This window comes from Macaca mulatta, chromosome 6, assembly GCF_049350105.2.
Source record: "Macaca mulatta isolate MMU2019108-1 chromosome 6, T2T-MMU8v2.0, whole genome shotgun sequence".
NCBI lineage: Eukaryota > Metazoa > Chordata > Mammalia > Primates > Cercopithecidae > Macaca > Macaca mulatta.
The window spans coordinates 175,942,882-175,963,608 of record NC_133411.1 but is presented as its reverse complement, the minus strand read 5'-3'; the positions used below and the strand labels follow the sequence as shown (position 1 = coordinate 175,963,608).

Below are 20,727 nucleotides of genomic sequence, written 5' to 3'. Positions count from 1 at the left end.
AGATCTAAACACCAGGCCTATCCATCTTTTCTAATTTCCACAAGCACCAGGGAGTTTGGCTTTTCTCATGTTCCCTGCTATGTTTTTATGTTTAGGCTTCGTAACCCCTATCAGGAAAGGTCACAGCAAAGATTTAACTGATTCAGTGAATTACTTAACAGATATTTATTGAGAGTCTTCAATGTCTGATTCATTTTTGCAAGGCCTTACATATACCACCATGAGCAGCTGAGGTAGCACTTAGAAGCATTCCTGAGTTCCCATCTGCAGTATCTTTAAAACAAATTTCTGGATTTAGTGGGTTAAATTCTTCAAGTACCATGAACTGCATTTGAATAACAAAAACTGATTCATCACCATGCATACTACAATAGTTATCAAATAAAACATTCTGGTGGCAAACTTTAAATTCTTAGTAATTTCAAAGACAAGATAGCCTGAACATTTGTTTTCCCAGACACATGTTGTGAAATTAATTACAATACAATAAAGTCTTCTAATGTCAGGCTAATTGAAAGGCCAGATGAGTGGAAAGAAATTTTTGAATTATTATATATCTGAAGGCAGTAGTTCTGTGTTATTTCACATTCCCAAAGCACTTTTTTTTTTTTTTTCCCCAGTACTGAAACAAGTATCTACTGCTCATTATTTTACCTACTTCATAAGTGAGGAAATTGAGATTCGGAGACAGGATATCCTGAGCCAAGCTACCCAAAGGTTGGATTGAAGGACTACTTTAATGATTCAATCCAAATGATTTATAACTATTGTACCAAAGCACCAGCTCAACCAATGGCCCTGTGACAGTCACTGAAATGTACCACTCATATCTTCCACTGCAGGGCGCAACATTCTGAGCTGCTGTCTCCCTGGGCCCACTACAACATTCATACAGAATTCTTGCTTCTTCTGGAATGTTCCCAGCCAAAGACTGTGCAGGCCCCTTGCTGTGGGACATGGGTGTCCTCCAACAGATAACTTTGGCTGGGGGACTCTGCAACAGCCTGGCCCAAACTTTCTTGGAACTGTACTGCAATCTGAGACTTGCTCCTTAATCTGCCTTCCTTCCTCTCCTTCTGTCACAGGTGACAGACCTACATTATGGTCTGAAAGCTTTCCTTGCTACGCCTACTTCCTTCTGTTTATCCTTCAAAGTCCTTTCCCGCAATAAATTTCTTGCATGTACAATCCCATTTTGGCATCTGCTTCTCAAAGAATTTGAACTAACCTAGGGCTTTTCTGTCCCAGGCAGAAATAAACATTCTCAGAGAGCTTACCATGTGCCAGACAGTATGCAAATTATTTTAAAACTGTCTCTGTTAATTCTCACAACAGTCCTATTAGGTGTGAGTGTGTCATTATTCCAATCTCTGAGCTGGAGGAATCCCTCAAAATCTCTTAGTTATTTCCCAGCAACCGAGGCTTCAAACGTAGAGGGTCTGATACTATAGACCCAAGTTCTCTTAACCACTATTTTCTATTGTCCAAACCAAGTTTATTTACTAAAGGTAAGCATCGCTACTAAAGCCTATTTAAATTCATCCCCCAATTAAAATTCTTTTTTTTCCCCAACATTGCTTAAGCTATTTTTTCTTACACTATAATTTATTTTCTATTTTTAAACTTAGTTTTAGATTCCCAAATAATGCGTGGACATGTTCTTATTGTAACAGAATCAAACAATACAGAGGCAGAAATACTATTTATAACCAGCTAACTACTGACCGTAGCTTTTGAGGAGGTGAATTTCAACGAGTAGTTCTTTAACTGAATTTGTTTTTTATTCAAAATGAGTCAGGTTTAGTGATATTTGAAGTTGTGATTTGAATCTTGATGTTTGGCTGATAATAAATGATGAAGCCCTGAGGGACTGTGGGTGCCCTGGATTTTAAGGAGAAAACCCAGAGGAAAATGTAGCCCTTGATATCAAGAATAAATGCACACAACTGCAGCAAGGAGCCAATCTTTTAAAGGAGATGAAATGTCAACGCAGGTGCCCTCAGAATATTTTCTTAAAGCTGAAGTGGAAATTTCTCCCCTCTCAGAAATCATTTTGTAGACACGGAGAGTAGCCCAGCCTCTTGAATTAGACACCTACAACCAGCCCCGGTTGCCTAACTTCTTCGGAGTCTCCTTCCTGTGATCTTTCCTTTATTGTGCAAATTCAACTTTGGTCACCTACACACTCTTCTGTAACAAAAGTTTCTTATTTTTAAACGTATGATCTTGGATCTCAGCTTCAAGGTCTTCCTGGAGTTTAGCAGGGATGACTTTGTTATTTGCAAATCCAGGTTGACTCCTGTACTCTCACCTGATGCTAATGCCCTTTACTTCTCATTCAAAGTTTTAGAATATCTTCTCTCAGCAAACAGAGTAAGGCAGCATCCCCTTCTCCACTGCCACATTTCAACCTGATCTTTTCACTCTCTCTGTCAAATTCAAATGTCACTCCACTATTCATGTGTGTGTGGAGGATTCTAATATACACCTCTTTGGCTTCTTTCAAAATTGCTTCAATTTCTCTGAAGTCAAAGGCCTTTTCAAGTTTTGGAAATTATCTATGGAATCCATTAATATGACTTACTCAGTACACCACACACATGCTGTTGAGGGTTCAAGAGAAAAGAGAGAAGGTAAAGTTTTTTTAAAAAGAAAGCAAATAAATATTTATTTTTTAAAAAAGCAAAAAATAAAAATCAAAGGAAGATTGAATGAGTACTTTTTTTCATGAAAAATTCTAACACATGTGGGTAAGACCTCTGAAAAATTAATTGTTCCTTCTTGTAGAGACAAATTCTCATAGTTAATTTTAACTGATATCTCTTCTAGGAGATGAAAGTGATTATTTTCCTGATAATACAAGTGAAACTTCAGTAAATTTAGCTCTTGCAAGTGAGTTTTTAATTCTAAGAATTGGCTGAATTAACTCTTTCCGATTTTTCACAAATAAATTAAAATCTGGTTAGATCCACCTTTCCTGCTGTAAAAATAAAGCAATAATTTAAAGCCATGTTTTTAAAGATTGCTTATAGCTACGGGAAACACTCAAAGTGTTATTGAATGAAAAGGGCAGGATTCAATACTCTATATATACTATAAACTCAATTTTTCAATGTGGATGAATGCATGAGAGACAGAAGAAAAACATTTGACTGGAAAACCAAAAACCAAAATGGTCTTTCTGAAAATCGATGTGGCTCTTTTGGTGGTTGATTGGGGAAGGGAAGAGTCATAACACTGAAAAATTGAGGTCCATTGTTTAGGTCTAAGGAAGGCTGCAGGTCATCCCTCTTCTGGCCACACCCTTGAGAGGAGCAAGGTGGAGACCTCAGCTTGCTCTAATGTACTCTTTGCATATACTGATTTTTACAACACTATTTATGCCACATCAAGCTTGTGAACAAAACTGACAGTTGTGCTCAAGTTTTATTCTCACCATCTTTGAAGTCATTCCTCGTCTTCTAGAACTAAGGATCAGACAGTTAGCAGTGGTTATCTTTGGATGGGAAGAGGGAAAGTACCCCCTTATATTTTATAAATTTTCTGTGCATATGTATTCCTTTTGTCATCAAAATATCATAAGGTAAAATAAAATATTACAGAAATTTTACATAAAGTTAGAGGAGTTGACATTTCCCATGTATTTAACTTTTTTTTTTTTTGAGACAGGATCTCACTCGGTTGCCCAGGCTGAAGTACTGTGGTATGATCATGGCTCACAGCAGTGTCAGCCTCCCAAGCTCAGGTAATCCTCCCATCTCAGCCTCCCAAGTAGCTGGGACTACAGGTGCATGCAACCATGCCCAGTTAATTTTTTGTATTTTTTTGTAGAGATGGGATTTCACTATGTTGCCCAGGCTGGTTTTGAATTCCTAGGCTCAAGTAATCCACCTTCCTCAGCCTCCCAAAGTGCTGCTATTACAGGTGTGAACACCTCTCCAAGCCTTATTTAACATTTTCAAAGCGTGAATAGTCTAAGCCTTCAGGGCAATCCAAGAGACAGACACAAAACAAGGACCCCGGCTCTGTCATTGCTTTTACATGTGATTCCCTTTGCAGCTCTCACCTCTTTTCTCTCAAATAACTAGATTGTATCATTAAACTCCCCTCTTTAGTAATTCTCCATCCTCAGTTAACATTTTGAGTCCCTGGTCAATAACTTAACTCTAAGGCAGTGACCTGGCTCCTGTTTCCCACTCCCTTTGATTCCAACACATTCCTACCTGAAACTGCATTTTTGTCAGCTCACCTAATGCTGGTTCCAACTCCCTTATATACACATCTCTTTTAAAGTATGAGGATTTAAAAGTATAGACAGTGTTTTCCAAAGAGCATTATCTTTCTCTCTCACTTCTACCCTTACTATGATGTGCCAATTTGATTATGATGCACTTGGAAAGAGGCCATTGTCATGATGTTCTATCTATTTGGCCCACATCTCTTGATGCCACACCTCTACTCTAATTGCTCCATTCATACTGTGAATTTTCCAATATTCCTTTAGGAAAGCTCCCTGGAATTTCAGAAGAGCAGCATGATGCCAGATTGTATGGATTGGAACACTGTCAATTCGTGAGATTCAACTGGCAATATTAAAGAATTAATTATAATGAAAATGCAAAGAAACAGAATTTCAGTGAATTCCATCTGGGAACAGTCTTTTCATAGGCCTCATATAATTTTTTGATCCAACTTAGTCTCCTATTTTTCTCTTTTGTTCTTGTAATGTGAAATATCAAAATCTATGAGATAGTGGACCTAAAAATTTGATACAGGCTATTGTCAGATTTCAACTTTTCTCAAAACAATTTATTACCCCAAAAAGGTGACTATGTATCTAGCCTACATTTCATATTTACATGAACCTTTCCCCCCCAAAAGCCTGCCTTATATCTCAATTACTCTAAGATGTTGTTACATAGAGAAGGACTGAATATGACTCAATAGGAAACAGCTGAAAATTTGCACATCTTCTATTGAATTAAAACAGCGATTAATCTCAGTGGGAAGAATCCATTTCCATTTACCACAGTGTGTGAAAAGGAGAAAGACGGTGGTATTCATGACCTGCCAAACAAAATTCTTTGCTCTTTACCTGAATGATTTTTTGGGTTCATTGGCTCATCTCTCATGTTTAGGAACAATGATGAAGTTGTTGCCAGGAAAACAGCTTCTGTGTGTCGTATATGGATTAGCCTCCTCTTTGCCCTGCAAGTTCACTGTCAATCACTTTAATGTCCCAGCCTAACATACATTTTGGAGTGTGTATTTTGGTGTCAGCTCACAATATGGCAGAATAAAGAAAAAAGTGACAAGGGAATTGATATCCAGTTGATGTCGAGGCATGCAAACATATGGCCAAGTGAACAAATTAATAAATCGAATGCAGAAATTAGGGAACACATTATTTCTATTAAGTAATTTGGATGAGGCATAATAGGAGGGAATGAAAACCATAAGAAAGGACATGCTGCAGACAGATTCAGTCAATAATTTTATTGTACTAGTATGTAAAACAGTCTTACAAAATTATCACACCTTACCTACTATAAACAGGTTATATCTGAACATAAAGATTTATTCAAAATGTCTGTGTTTCAGGATTTCTGTGACATAAGTAAAGAGACAGAACTAAAGTACAAAAATTTGCATTTGTTGTTTGGAGTGTAAGCTGTGTATACGTTTTAATAAAAACAACATTAAATGTGAACACTAAACAACAGCAGATGACAAACCTGAACCTAGAGAAGGGACTTGGAGAATCCCTTATTTACAGAAAATGACTGTGAATTCCTGTTGATTTTCTTTGTGCAACATGCGCTTCCTATGTGCAACACAGACCTTTGGATTTAGCTGACACTATAGAATATCATTTTATTATTATTTTTTACTCTTGGTATTTTAATGAATAAACCAGATTTGCGAACAATAACCATATCAGTGAACAAAAGAATTATAGATACAGACTAAAACTCAACTACTTACATGCATCAGTAGTTAAAACTGGCATCACTAAGACCTTGCTCAAGGTACAATTGTGATATTTTGATCTCTGGGTTATTAAAGAACTACAGCAAACCCATTTATTGATTTTATTCATAAATGGAAACAGTACCAGGTAACTATAGCTAAATAAAACAAAATATAAAGGGATGTTTGCAGAATCATTCCTTCAAAGGAATTTAAAGTAATATAATGTATTTAAAATATTCTGTGAAAATATAAATTCAGTGCTTTTTGTTAGTCAAAACTCTTTATTTCTTTGCATCTTCCCCAAAGAAGCTCATTCAAGGAGTTACTCATTTTGAGAAAGAAAGAGAGAGAGAGAGAACTCAAAATAATCCATGCTGGAGCAAAACAACCAATCAAAGGAAAGAATGCATTTGCCTATCACATTTCTGTCTTTTTCCAACAATGAATGCAAGTACAAGTTCTCAAATACTGAAAAATGAGTGCATGAGAAATGACCATGCACAAATTTTCCATTATGTACATGTCTCTTGCCTTTTTCTGAGTCTCCAAAAATGTTTTCATTATAAGGAAACAAAACACTATAGTTTTAGCTCACCAGGACTGAGATTTAAAACAGTGAAGATCCCACATAACAGAATAAGATTAGGCAATGTCCAAGGCAATGAAGCTGGTGAGTGACGGACATGGAGTCCAGTTCTTCTTCCAATGTATTCTGGAAATATTTTTGCTGTGATGTAGCTACTACCCAATCAATTAACTGTATATTCTAGGAATACATATGCTGAATGCCTACAATATGTACATTGGCTCATAATATAATTAGATTAAATGAGTTCTGGCATTGCCAGAGAACTAGGGTGTGGGAAGGGACTTTTAAAACTTTGGTTCATCATTGACTGCTATGAATCCACTCAAGATAAGATGACTTTGAATGGCGGCGCACCTACATATATCTCTTCTTTGTCCTTTTTATCTCTGACAAATGGAACCCCACTCTCTTTGTTAGAGGGGCATGCCTCCAGCCCTTGTACATTGTCATCCCCTAGTACACAAGACTAGGGATGAAAAAGGTAAACAAAAACTGTTTTATTTTATCTGATATATCAAATCTAAAATTTAAATTGTTTGAGATTTATCACCAGATTCAGTGGTAGACAATTTGACATAAAAAGGATTAGCCAAAGGGCAAAGATGCAATAATCACTTCTCTGTTGGGAGCTCTCGGCCTCCCCACCTCTGCACCCTGCCTTGCCAGATGCTGGTTAGGTATCCTGGTAAGGTCAAAAGAAATTGACAGGAGACAACTTAGAAAGTTACTACATTCAGGAGCATATAAAGTTCTTTATTTAAGCCACTCTGAAAGCCCAAGAAAATAAGACTTTTCTAATTTCATGGCATGAGATTGCACCATATGGCCAATAAAATTCTCAAATATTCTTCCAGCTACAAGATTTCTGCCTCCATTTCCATTACTCCAAGGCCCTAAGGACCACACTTGAGATAGGGATGGGGAACATAATAGTTACTAACATCGTATGTCAAAATTGGGGAAATTCTGGTACCATAATGAAACATTGAAAAACCAAAGAATGGATGTTCCATTCACTTTTTTCATTAGGATGAACGTGAGAAGTGAGTTGTATTTAAAAGGTTTATAGCATTTGAATTTGGGTAAGCCAACCTTCATAAATAATGTTATATTTGTGTTCTATGCTCAGGACTGCTCTTTAATTTTTTTAAATAAAATATCAACTTTCTGCTGTATGCAAAATTGGTCCATATATGGCTAATACAGAGAAACAAATAATAGTTTCAGAAATCTTTTAAGCTGAGCCAAAACTACTTATTCTTGGTGAACATTTCATTACTCGGCATCCATTTTATCAAATGGGAGCTGTTCAGTTATAATTAGTTCTTGGGGGTTCTGTCCTCTTTACTTAAAAAAAAAAAAAAGCTTTTAAAAGGGTTCTATTTGCCCATAAGGTCTAACTGTATTAAACAGTTAGTGCCTTACCATTTTCTAATATACAGTAAAAATACCATAAAGTTTTGCAATTAGTTAAAAAGTCAAAAACTCAGCAAGAAGTCCAGTTTTTCCTCTCAACTATCCGTTAATGAAGGTTTCAACGTTAATTGCCTTTTCATTAAAAAGTCCTTAAAATCCTTCTGTACAAAATCAAATTAGCTACTAAGCTTTGGAACAATCTCTGTAATTCTGTTGCGGACTCCCCAGTTCATTATTTGGATTGGTAAGATTAAAGAGAAAGCGTGTGCCTTTCAGATACTCCAAAAGACTGACTTTCAATTTTTTTGAGTTATTTTGGAGCTCTTTTATTCAGGCCTTCACTGAAAAAAAGTCATATTAGGCAGAATCCCATTATCATGAGTACTGATTTAAAAATGGCCACAGTGTCGTAGAGTTATGCCCATGTCCCCTAAGTCTTGCCTGTGGGAACGGTGCTTTTGTGTATTTGTTGCTGCAAGGATGAGAACCTAGTCGTGCAAGGCACGAGGCACCTAGCATTATTCTTGTTCAGGACAAGGACTTCATCTCTGACTAAACTCTGGGAATCCCTGGCAAATTACTGATGAAACAGCAGATTTTCTGTCTAATGAGGATAGTTACTGTGTAATGCTACTGGATTAAAAATGGGGCAATGCAAGTAGGGCATGTAGCACAGTGCAAGGCCCTGTGCTGGCTTTTGTGGGAAAGGCAAATATAAACCTTGCATTCAAAATATCCACAGTGGCCAGGCACGGTGGCTCACGTCTGTAATCCCAGCACTTTGGGAGGCCAAAGTGGGTGGATCACCTGAGATCGGGAGTTCGAGACCAGCCTGGTCAACATGGTAAAACCCCATCTCTATTAAAAATACAAAAACTAGCGGGCGTGGTGGCACGTGCCTGTAATCCCAGCTACTTGGGACGCTGAGGCATGAGAATTGCTTGAACCTGGGAGGCAGAGGTTGCAGTGAGTCAAGATGGAACCACTGCACTCTAGCCTGGGTGACAGAGCGAGACTATGTCTTAGTAAAACAAAACAAAAACAAAATACTTACAGTCAGGTAAGAGAGAAATAATGTGTATGGATGATTACAACAAAAGCAGAGAGAACAAGGGGTCTTAAATAATATCCAGAAGTGAAGAGAGAGGAAAGGATAAGGGTAAATAAAGAACAGAAACAAATATCCATTGGCTGCCTCTGTGGGCCGAGTCTGATGCTGGGTATTTTTGAATAATTTTACATAAAGACAAGATTGGGCTATCCAGGAAAGCTCTGCAGAAGTTGCTATTGTGAACTGGATGTCTTGTGGCTGAATCAGATTTGAACATTTTTATGTGAATATGGCTTAAGGGTACAGACTTTTGAGATAAGCAAGGATTTGAATTTTTACTTGACATTGGACAAATTATTTTCCCTCTCCAAGCCTCAGTATTCTTACTAGAATATGTAAGTGGTAATACCTATTCCTCCAGATGTCTCCAAATTTTTTTATTTAACTGAGATAATTTATGCAAACCTTAGCCCCAAACCTGACACATTTCCAAAAACTCTTACCTAGGAGAAGTGAGAGGAACCAGATCTGGACTTTATTTGTCAAATTTCATCCCAACGCATTATTTTGAAGGTTAAGAAAATTTAGCCATTTTATCTATATATCATAGCAATCATAGAAATACAATGATAACCCTCTAAATCTTTCTTCCTTTCTCTAGCATCTCTCCTGGACTCAGGATCCATATTTATACCACACTTGTTTATTGATTCTATAGTCACATTCTTTACATTCAAAACCAAATATACCTACTCTACCACCTACAACTTGTTTATTTATTTTCTTTCTTTCTAACTTTTCTTTTTTTTTTTTTTTAAGATGTAGTTTCCCTCTTGTTGCCCAGACAGGAGCGCAATGGTGCAATCTCAGCCGAGTGAAACCTCTGCCTCCCTGGTTCAAGCAATTCTCCTGCCTCAGCCTACTGAGTTAGCTGGGATTACAGGCATGCACCACCATGCCTGGCTAATTTTTTTGTATTTTTTAGTGGAGATGGGGTTTCACCATGTTGCCCAGGCTGATCTTGGACTCCTGAGCTCAGGCAATCCGTCTGCCTCGGCCTCCCAAAGTGCTAGGATTACAGGCATGAGCCACTGCACCTGGCTCTTTATTGTCTTTTTTTCTTCTTCTTTTTGTTTTTTTGTATTTTTAGCCTATATCAACAGCACCATCTTCCGTGTGACCCTGCAATTCTTGCCAATTTATGCCATGTTCTTGTCCACTGTAGATAACCAGTCTCTGATTGTAACTGAAAATGTCTTTTGAATCCTTCCCTCCCCCACCCTCTTCACTGCCCTCCACCCTCTTCACCTCTATTGCCACAGCCCAGCTCAGGCTTTCACTGCCATCACCTGCAGAATAGCACTTGTGCACCAAAGTGCACCCTGCCTAGGACTTCTCCCCTGCTCCAGTCCATTTCACACCACCACCAAAGCTGGTATTCCAAAATAGAAATTGAGTCACATCAGTCACCTGCTTCAAATATTCAGTAACTCCCCGGTACCTCTAGAATCAAGTCAAAATTCCTTAGTCTATCAGAAACTTTTTGACTCCAAATCACCTTTTTAGTCTCATTTCCCAATCAGGTAAGCTCTTCCTCCTTTCAGTAGAGGTTATTAATAATACACTCAACATACTATCTGCATGTCTCACTTCTACACAGTTCTCGCTTTTTGATTTCCTCTTTATTCTGAGGATACTGTTAAAATGTCATCTGTGTCCTAGACGGTCCCTCACATTCAGTGGTAGAGATTGCTGCCTCCTTTGGGGTCTATCATCGTGTGACCTCCTGAACCTTCAGTTTTACTCTTCCATAAAATGGAACTAAATGATTCCTGCACTGAAAAGAGGACAGTTTGTGAACCAAATGGGGCAATGTTTATTTAATACTGGAAAACTATAAATCAATATAGGAATAGTACTAGGCACGGAGCCAAGAGCTTTATAGACATTATCTCATTCTATCCTTAAATATTAAACAGATAACCATGAGTGAGGAAACGTGTTCTTATTTTCAAAAGAGAGCAAGAGAAAATGAAAAAAAAATCTTTCGATTCACCTCATTTTTCATCTGTATTATAATAATTTGCATTTCTCAAAGCTGCTTGCATACACATTCCTCCTTTGATCACTTTCTTAAAAATCACATGTTATCCTAACCTAACAACACTTAATTACTTGACTTCAGCTTGTCCACTGCATAGCACCATAGGCTGTTCAACAGCAATCTAAAACTATGTTTAACTAGGCGTGGTGTTAGAGTCACATGTGAAGGGTTAAAATGTATTAATTAATTATGTAAGTTAAAATTCCTCAGGAGCCTTGGGGCAAAGGACCAATTCACAGAGCAGAGAGAGAACGAGAAAAAAGAACCTAATTAGGTGTGTAATTAACTCTTTCAGTGATGGGTTGATAATATCATACAATAAAAGCATTATGGATATGTTCAAGAACAAGCCAAGGTAGCACTTGAATGTTTTTGAGAACACAACCAACACTGACATGAGAATTTAGCCTCTTAAGTCAAAAATTATAGATTCATTTAAATTACATCAGTATGCTACAAACATTTAGTGACCCTCCACAATTGCATCTACTTTTTTTCCCTAATTAAATGCATTTTATCTATATACCTTGAAATACAGTGTCTGACAAAACACATTTTCTCCATTGTTTTTGATAGACAGCAAATCTAAAATAATTCAAAGGAAAAATGTGCTTTGTGGAAGTAGCTTATTTCATTCTGGAGACTAAATGCATTTGCAGAAAGGATTACATTTTGTTTGGCAATTTATTTTATTGACAAAACATATTTCATCACATATTCCATCACATTCAGTAGACAAATGCATGTTGTCAAATACCCTATTTCCTGCTTTTGATGAAAAACACATATTTTTCAGATTCCATATATTTTTTTAAATGGTGGAGTTCTACAGATAAGCTCCATTTGCTGTAATCTGGCCCAAGGTGTTTAGATTTGGATTCTAGCCAAGGTATATGACTTCTTCTTCCACTATAATGTAAATTAACCTCATAGGGAATATTAATGTCCATCTTCACCTATAAAAACATCAAAATTCTGTTTACACTGTAATCATTATGATAGGATCCTATTGTCTAAACATAAAACTCAAATGGTTCCCATACACTCACTAGCCGCTAAAATGCAATTACCCTTTACAAGGTAAGGCACATACAAAGTAAATATTTAATCTAACCTATTTGTATATCTGTTTAATGTTGGTAATTCAATTATTGTGTGTCCTTTCCATATTTGCCCTCATTCCTGATGTATGTATTAAATTATGAATAAGTTCTTAGAGGTCAAGAAACGGATCTGTGTAATTTATTCTGAGGAACACTCAGCACAGCGCTTCGAGAAAACAAGTGCTTAACAAATTCTTCTTTGTGGCACAATGGTAACGACCCTTCCCAGCCAAAAATCTCTTATTGCCAAAACATGTTGTCTCTTTTCACATCCACAATTATTTAATGAGTACCCACCATGTAGCAAGCACTGTAAAAATCTCAAGGATGCAGAGAATGACAGCCACAGTCTTGCCCTCAAAGGGCTTACAATCTAGTAGGCAGAGTAGGTATGAAAATAAACAATTTTGATACAGGGTGATCCAGGCAAGAATGAAGTTTGCACTGGGTTCATATGCAACACAAAGGTAGGAGAGACGAACACTGACAGGGTATTTGGTAATTTGACATGAGTAGAGTTTCAAGACCAAACACAAGTTTGCCAGTGGGTATAGAGGAGAAAGGCATTCCAGGGTGGGGGAAATGTGGTGTCATGATGCTGAGCCAAGAAGTGTGTGTGCGTGTGCACGTGTGTGTGTGTGCACACATGCACATGTGGGTAAACTCATTACTTTTTCAGTATTGCTATTGTGTAAAGGATGTGGGGGATCTGCAGGATTTGACATTGAAGAGGTTGATAGGGCCTTCAGGGGACTTGCATTCCAAGGAGTATAAAATATCTTACAAAAACCTTGGAAACCACACTGCTAATTCAAACATGGTCAGATTCACAGGGAGAATGGATGGGATGGATATGCAGAAGTAATATAAAAGCACATAACAAATTAGAAGTCTGTTGGGGTGCTCCAAGAAACATACAGACTGCGCAAACTAAGATAGTAGTGATGTAAACAGGCAGAATGCCAGGATTCTAGAGATAATTCAGATGTGGAATGGACAGGAGAGTACCCAAAGGGTTAAGAAGGAGTGTGACTCCTGAGCTTCTGCTCTGTGATCAGTATTTGAAAACCAGATATTTACAGCTTTCCATAGTCCCTGAACTCCTTCTGTAAATACAGTAAGTTAAAGAAATTTCCTGAAACTTTATTCAGACTTTCACTTACATACTCAGTCCATGGGGAAAGCTGACCCTCTGAGTCAGATTCCATAAAACAATATAAATGTATAGAATACTAAGAGATATTTGTGCTTCTTTTGTTCTCAGATAAAACAATACCTACCCAAGCCCAAAATCTATTTTGAAAGATAATTTTAAAATAGCAGTGGACTGTTTCGCAGAAGACTTGGTCCTAAGACAAGCTCTTACCTGCCATGGGATCTTGAACAAGGTCTTTCACTTCTGTAGGACTCAACTATATTATTTGTACATAGGATAGCTCTCTGTCCTACATGTTTAACTCAGTCTTGAAGTGACTGCCAAATATTATAGCTGCATGTCATCTAAGAAAAGTGAAGAGTCTTACAGATCTAAGCAATATCGTTATAAGGAATTATTACTATTAGGCCAGGCGTGATGGCTCATGCCTGTAATCCTGGCACTTTGGGAGGCTGAGGTGGGCAGATCACTGGAGATCAAGAGTTCGAGACCAGCCTGGCCAACATGCTGAAACTCCATCTCTACTAAAAATACAAAATTTAGCTGGGCAAAGTGGTACACGCCTGTAATCCCAGCTACTCGGGAGGCTGAGGCAGGAGAATCGCGTGAACCCGGGAGGCGGAGGTTGCAGTGAGCTGAGATTGCACCACTGAACTCCAGCCTGAGCAACAGAGAGACTATGTCTCAAAACAAAATAAACAAAACAAAACAAAACTGTGTGAAGTCTAAAACCACCCTACCCAGAGAGATGTAGTCTCCAAAATCATGCATCAGTGCTAGACTGCACCTATTTAGACCTTGATCATATCATCAGTCAGGTAGTTGAGTGAGAAGTCCTGACATCCCTCACTTCCTGTGTGACTGTTATTTCAGCTCCTTGTGCTTTAGCTCCCTCAACTACTAAATGGGAAGAGTACTCATGCAAGACTCAGGGTCCTTGTGAGGATTATATAAGCATTAGGTCACAAAACCTGGCATACAGCAAGCAATAAATGAGAACTTTTATTAGCTGATTATTATTATTATCGGACATGTTAGTAGCATCTCTTGTTGACCCACTTTTGCTCAATATTCTGTCATTAGCTGTGGCAAAATTGAAATATATGTGTGTATATATATTTTTTTTTGTTTGTTTGTTTTTTGAGACAGAGTTTTGCTCTGTTGTCCAGGCTGGAATACAGTGGCACAATCTCAGATTATTGTAACCTTCACCTCCCGGATTCACGCAATTCTCCTGCTTCAGCCCCCTGAGTAGCTGAGATTACAGGCATGCACCACCACACCTGGCTAATTTTTGTATTTTTAGTAGAGATGGGGTTTCACCATGTTGGCCAGGCTGGTCTTGAACTCCTGACTTCAGGTGATCCACTGGCCTCAGCCTCCCAAAGTTCTGGGATTACAGGCGTGATCCACCCAAAAAAAAAAAATTACATATATACACACACACACACACACACACACACACACACGTATATATAATTGTATATATAAGTGTGTATATATGTTATATATACATATATATGTGCATATATATATATTTATAATGTCAAGAGCCTCAGCTGGGAAGACTGAGAAGTCTGAGATCTGGAATCATCTTCGCTTCATCTGACACTTGGGTACAGACCACTGAAAGGCTGGAGGAGTCAGAGCACCTACACACGGCCTCTACATATGGCCTGGGGTTTCACAGCATGGCAGCGAAGGCCCAAGAGGGTGATCCCCAAGAGGGAATGGAAGCTGCTGGATTTGTTCTGACCTGGCCTCAGAAGTAATGCAGTGCCATTTGTACTGCATTCTATTGGTTACAAATGAGTGATTAGGAGCAGACCAGATCAAGGAGATGGGATATAGACCCCACCTCTTGACAATGGAGTAGCACAGTCACACTGCACAGGAGCTTGTAGGATGGCTGTTGCCATTATCTTTGGAAAATATAATGTCTTAGCAAGTGTTATTGTGCAACATCCATAATTTCTTCAAGACTTAGCTTGGTAAATATGTAAATAGTGGTAGAACTCTACCTAGAATATAGGCGGTGTTCCAGAATATTTACTCAAGCTTCATTGGAGTTTCATGTTAGTCTCCTGTGAACTAGACTAGAGGCTTCTTGAGGACAGGAATTACATTATATCCTGTTTCCATACACCAAACAAACAAAGTCATAAAAACGTTTGGAAATGAGGTAGATCAATTATAACACTGTTGCTTATTGTGGGGAGCACAAAATAAATCAAATTCATCAACTGTAAAGCAGAGACATTCAAAGCTTCACCCAAGGAGAGAGAACATCTCTATTTTGGTTACAGGTTCTATACATTTTGGTTATTTTTATATTCCTACAACCATATATTTGAAAAGTGATGCAAGTGATACTTAAACATATATCTCCAGAACTGCAGCATTACTTCTTTCAATGTAAACTAATTAAAGATGAATAACTGCAATTACTGCCTTTTTAGTCCTTTCCTACTCATGTTGAATTTGTGTCACCTTGTAGTATTTAGATCGTGTTCTATTTGCTCTGATTCAGATTCTGAGTCATCAAAATGTTTGAAATAGGTCTGAAAATAGCCTGAATTAATTCTCTGGATTGCTGCTTATAACAGATATACAAGGGAAGCATTTTATAATTTTAAAGGAAAACTCTCTTTGTTGCCAAAAAAAAAAAAAAAAAGAAAAAAATCCAAAGCTGAGAATTTGCTTCTCAGGCACCAGGTATTTTATAATAATGTAGCAGGAGCAAAGGGAGTGGCAAGAAAGATGGAAAAGGGAGGAAATGTTCAACTATTAAAGCAAAAGGAGCAGGGTCTTCAATTCATTTAGCAAAAACAATGTGGAGGACCTTCTCAGTCTTCCCAAATGTGGTCTTAAGAAAAATGAAGGTGGTCTGGCAGCAATAACAATGGAGAGGGAGGGAAATGGTGACTTCCAGAGGCAGTCACAACAAACACATGGTATCTGGAGACAGCGGCCAGTGAGCGCCAGGTGACAACTGCCTGTCTCTCGGGACCAGGAGACAGCCAGCATCACCTCTTCCCATTGCCCAGGTGCCACTGGCATCTGATCTACAGGAATTACTCACACACCATCTCCATCTGTGCCTTCCCACTTTCAAGTTTCTGCTAGATGACCAGAGGAAAAATGTGATCATTCACCCAGTGTCTGTATAATAGCTGTAATTAAAGCCTCTCATCGCCAAAAACGCAGTGTGAGAACTTGGCCGAAAACGTACACAATGAAAACACAAGGCCATCTTTACATAGGGGAAAGTGAAGGGCATGTTTTAAATTGTCAGAACTGAACGGTCTTTCGTCTATGGGTGGAAGGCCAAGGCCACTCATAGGTTTGACCACTTTCATTCACCAAAGGAAAGACATTAGAAGGCGAAGAAGTACTGAGGAAACCTCAAAAGGACTCAGCCCATGAAAAGCACTGCAGGGCCCACCCTGAGCTGGTCCACATTGCTCATTTCAGTGGTCATCTGAGGTTGTGGCCCTTCAACATGCCTGGAGCAACCTTCCTGAAGAAAACAGTCCAGTCCAGAAAACCCAAGGGATCAACATTTTATTTTTTAAAAGTTCATTTTGAGAGAGAGCTACAGAGATCAGAAATTTCTGCTTTGAAAATATGTGTAACTTGGTTTTTATTTTTGTTTTTGTTTTTGTTTTTGAGACGGGGTTTCACTCTTGTTGCCCAGGCTAGAGTGCAATGGCGTGATCTCGGCTCACCACAACCTCCGCCTCCCGGGTTTAAGCAACTCTCCTGTCTTAGCCTCCCGAGTAGCTGGGATTACAGGCATGTGCCGCTGGCTAATTTTGAATTTTTAGTAGAGACGGGGTTTCACCATTTGGTCAGGCTGGTCTCAAACTCCCAACCTCAGGTGATCTGCTTGCCTCGGCCTCCCAAAGTGCTGGGATTACAGGTGTGAGCCACTGTGCCTGGCCCGTTTTGTTGTATTCTACAAGTCTGTCACAGATAAGCTGCAACATAATTATTATTCTCTTATTAGCCAAACAGTAAGAACTATTACTAGTATGATGACAATTACAATTAACCCTTAAAGGGATATTTTATATGTGTCAAACACTATGCCAACTGCTTCACAGAGATTCTCTCACCGAAGTCCTAAAACAGTCCTAAGTGATGATACAATTATATCTCTTATTTTAAAGATGAAAAACTGAGAGGCTACTTAACTTGGCCAGGGTTACACAGCTAGTAAGCGGTAGAGCTGGGTATACGAAGTTAGTTGGTCAGGCTTTATATCCCACACTCTTAACATTTCAGATGAATAAAATTTTCAAAAAAACACATTTTTTGGCAATGATATTTCCCACACAAATTATTTTTGAAAAATCTAAAGTACCAATTGAGGTACTTGTTACAATACAGATTCCACAGCCCTGGCTCCAGAGCTGCTAATTCCTTGGGTTGGCGTGGGCCTAGAAATCTGCACTGTAGCAAGTACGTCAGGCAATGCTAACGCAGAGAGACTAGGTTAGGGAAACATCACTAGTTGATGCATTCAGTTGATACAGAATGAAAAGTGTCATGCTTTGCGTTGTTTGCGAACAATGTGCATCATTTTGGTTTCTGTCTATTGATAGAATAACCTCCCCAGTCACAGGAACTGAGTCTTAGAAACTGTTCTTTTTAGACAAAATGCTTGACCATTCCCTCCTTAAGGGGCTTCCTTTTTCTCAGTGTGTTTTCAAGTTTTATGTTTCATCTCAAATAAAGTCTCAGTTGGGTTCTAATATGGATTTAACTGCTGCTAATCTCTTCTTTAATAAGAAAACAGGCAGAAACAACAGGAATGACAAGCTCTGCAAGAGATGAGGGCAAGAATGGGGAACCATCAGGAGCAGAAGCCAGCTGACACACCATCAGGGTGTAGGACCCAAATCTCCAACGATGGATCCCACGCTTCAAGCTTTGTTGTATCTATTAAGCTTCAAACAGGTCTAAGACTTGCTGACCACTCAAAAGCAGCTTTCTTCTGTGATGAATACGTAAGTAGAAAAATCCAATTAGAAACAAGAAGTGAAGAAATGGGTGATTATACGATTATAACCATTCTCTTGTTAACAGGTTATTCATGTGACGTGCACTTAAATGTCTTAGGGTTCAGTCCATCACATCAAATACAGCTATACACACATGTTATTTATCATGATTCTTGCTAAGTGCTTTTAAAATAATGCATTGGAGCAAAAATGACAGCATGAAATAACTTTGCATACAATTCCCAAATGGTGACCATATAAAGGTAGCATATTTCAGCATAATTCAATTGATTGGTATAGAAATCCATGACTGAAAGAACATAAACTTGGAGAAAAAAATGGGAAGACAAAATAATATGTCATTTTCAAGGTAAGTAACATCATTCTAATATTGTCACTGTAACCACCTGAGAGTTAGAAATGGCTTGCACAAAGCAAAAAAGAGTCACCCAGGACAGCAAGAAAAGAGAAGTAGTTGAGATCTATGTTTATCAATTACTTATCATGTGCCAGACTCTTTTCTGCTTTTTACTTGAGAAACATGAAAAATAAAAACACATACCACGAAAAAGGGACTTTTAGAAAGGGCCTGTCTTTTCCTCCATGAAATGCCAAAGACAGGACTTGCATTCAAGAAATACATTTTTCTCTACTTTGGAGTACATATATAAATCTTCGACATCATTGTCTTGCTGCCAAAAAGCACTGTCTTATTCATTGATGTTGGATGTTAATGCACATAGAAATGCAAATATCCGATTTTAACTAATGCATCAAAATACACAAAATGGATCATAACTACCATTTTTTTGTGCACACTACCTGCAGGCGAGTGCCCGGAGATGATGCATTGCTTCCATCTCTGCCTATCCCTGTGCTGGTAATTACATTCTAGGAGCAAAGTGAGGTAGTAAGGACCCCACACCTTCATTATCCATTAACAACATGCTACATTAAGCTTTAAATATTTACCTTGATGCCAATTAAATATTTGTGATGGCAGCATCGATAAGGAAGAAAATCTTGGCCAAGGCCCCATTTGCCCTTGGTTTCTGTGCAATTCTTTGTAAATAACATCCTGAATTTTTAACGCATCAACCTGCACAGAATGCACTCGATTAAATCGTCTTTAAAATAAGCAAATCCTGCCGATCCATTACCTCAACAGGCCACAGGACTAGCGCCGGCAAACACCCACCACTGACAAGTCAATGCCTTGAGCGTTTGACTCTCTCGGGCGGGGAAAGAAAAGGCAATAGTTAGCATTTAGATGGATGACAAGGCAGCAGACAGTGAAGTCTGAACCCGGCAGAAAGGCATCCAGCATTCTCTGGAGTGTGTAAGCCTTCATGACTGGCTGACTAGATCACGGACAAACATGACTCACAGTGCAAGATAAAGAGAAAAACCAAACAATTTCAGCAGTTTAACCAAACCAAGACCGAAATGTGTTCAGGCCAGGTCTACACATGTTGCATGAGATTTTCCGTTTCAAAATGACAAGGCTACATTGAGATAGAATGTACGCGCCTCTCCTCTTTCTGTTGGTATCATTATTATTGTCTCCACATCACTCAGTATATCAGTTCTCATTACAGCTGTATAATTCTCTTTATTCCTTCCCAAGATTGTACACATAAAAACTCAATAGAGGAGCAACTGAGAAATACTGCTGGAATTCAGAGAACACAGACCAGTCTGGAATGGCTTAATTATAAGTGTCAGGCTTTATGAAAAGGTAGGATTTGAAATGAGGCTGGTCAGATGTTTAGAGTTTGGCCAGGCAGAATACAGGAGAGATTGAAATCTCAGAAGGAAGTGACTTGGAAAATAAAGTACTTAAGAAAGCCTGGAAAGAGAGTGATCAGATCAGAAGGTGTGTGGTAAGGGACTCATCAGGGCCACAGTAAAAGGGTATAGTGACTCTAAAAATGTGTTGTGGTTAGAGAGAAGTAAATGAGAATTTAAGTTAGACAGCAGTATGGAGATGAATCCTTTACAAATTTTCAACAGGGGTAATTTAAAACGTAAATCAGAAAAGGGCATTTCAAAATTGCTAAGAGTAGACTTCAGATGTTTGCACCACCAACAAGGAGAGATAAGTATGTGAGGTGATAGATGTATTATCAGCTTGATTTTGTTTTATTCCATAATGTATACATGTAGCAAAACATCACATTGTACCCCATACATATACATATATAATTACTATTTTCCAATTAAATAAAATGAAACAAACACACACAACAAAGGGGTAAAATAAAACTTTCTTTGCCTGGCACAGTGGCTCACGCCTGTAATCCCAGCACTTTCAGAGGCCAAGGCAGGT

The 20,727-nt window shown here is 38.4% G+C and overlaps 1 protein-coding gene across 1 annotated transcript in view; it reads right to left on the bottom strand.

The window, feature by feature from the left end:
* The window catches only part of LOC144329487 (teneurin-2-like), a 396,411-nt gene that overhangs the window by 257,269 nt on the left and 118,415 nt on the right, over positions 1-20,727 (bottom strand). The gene's annotated exons all lie outside the window — the stretch shown is intronic.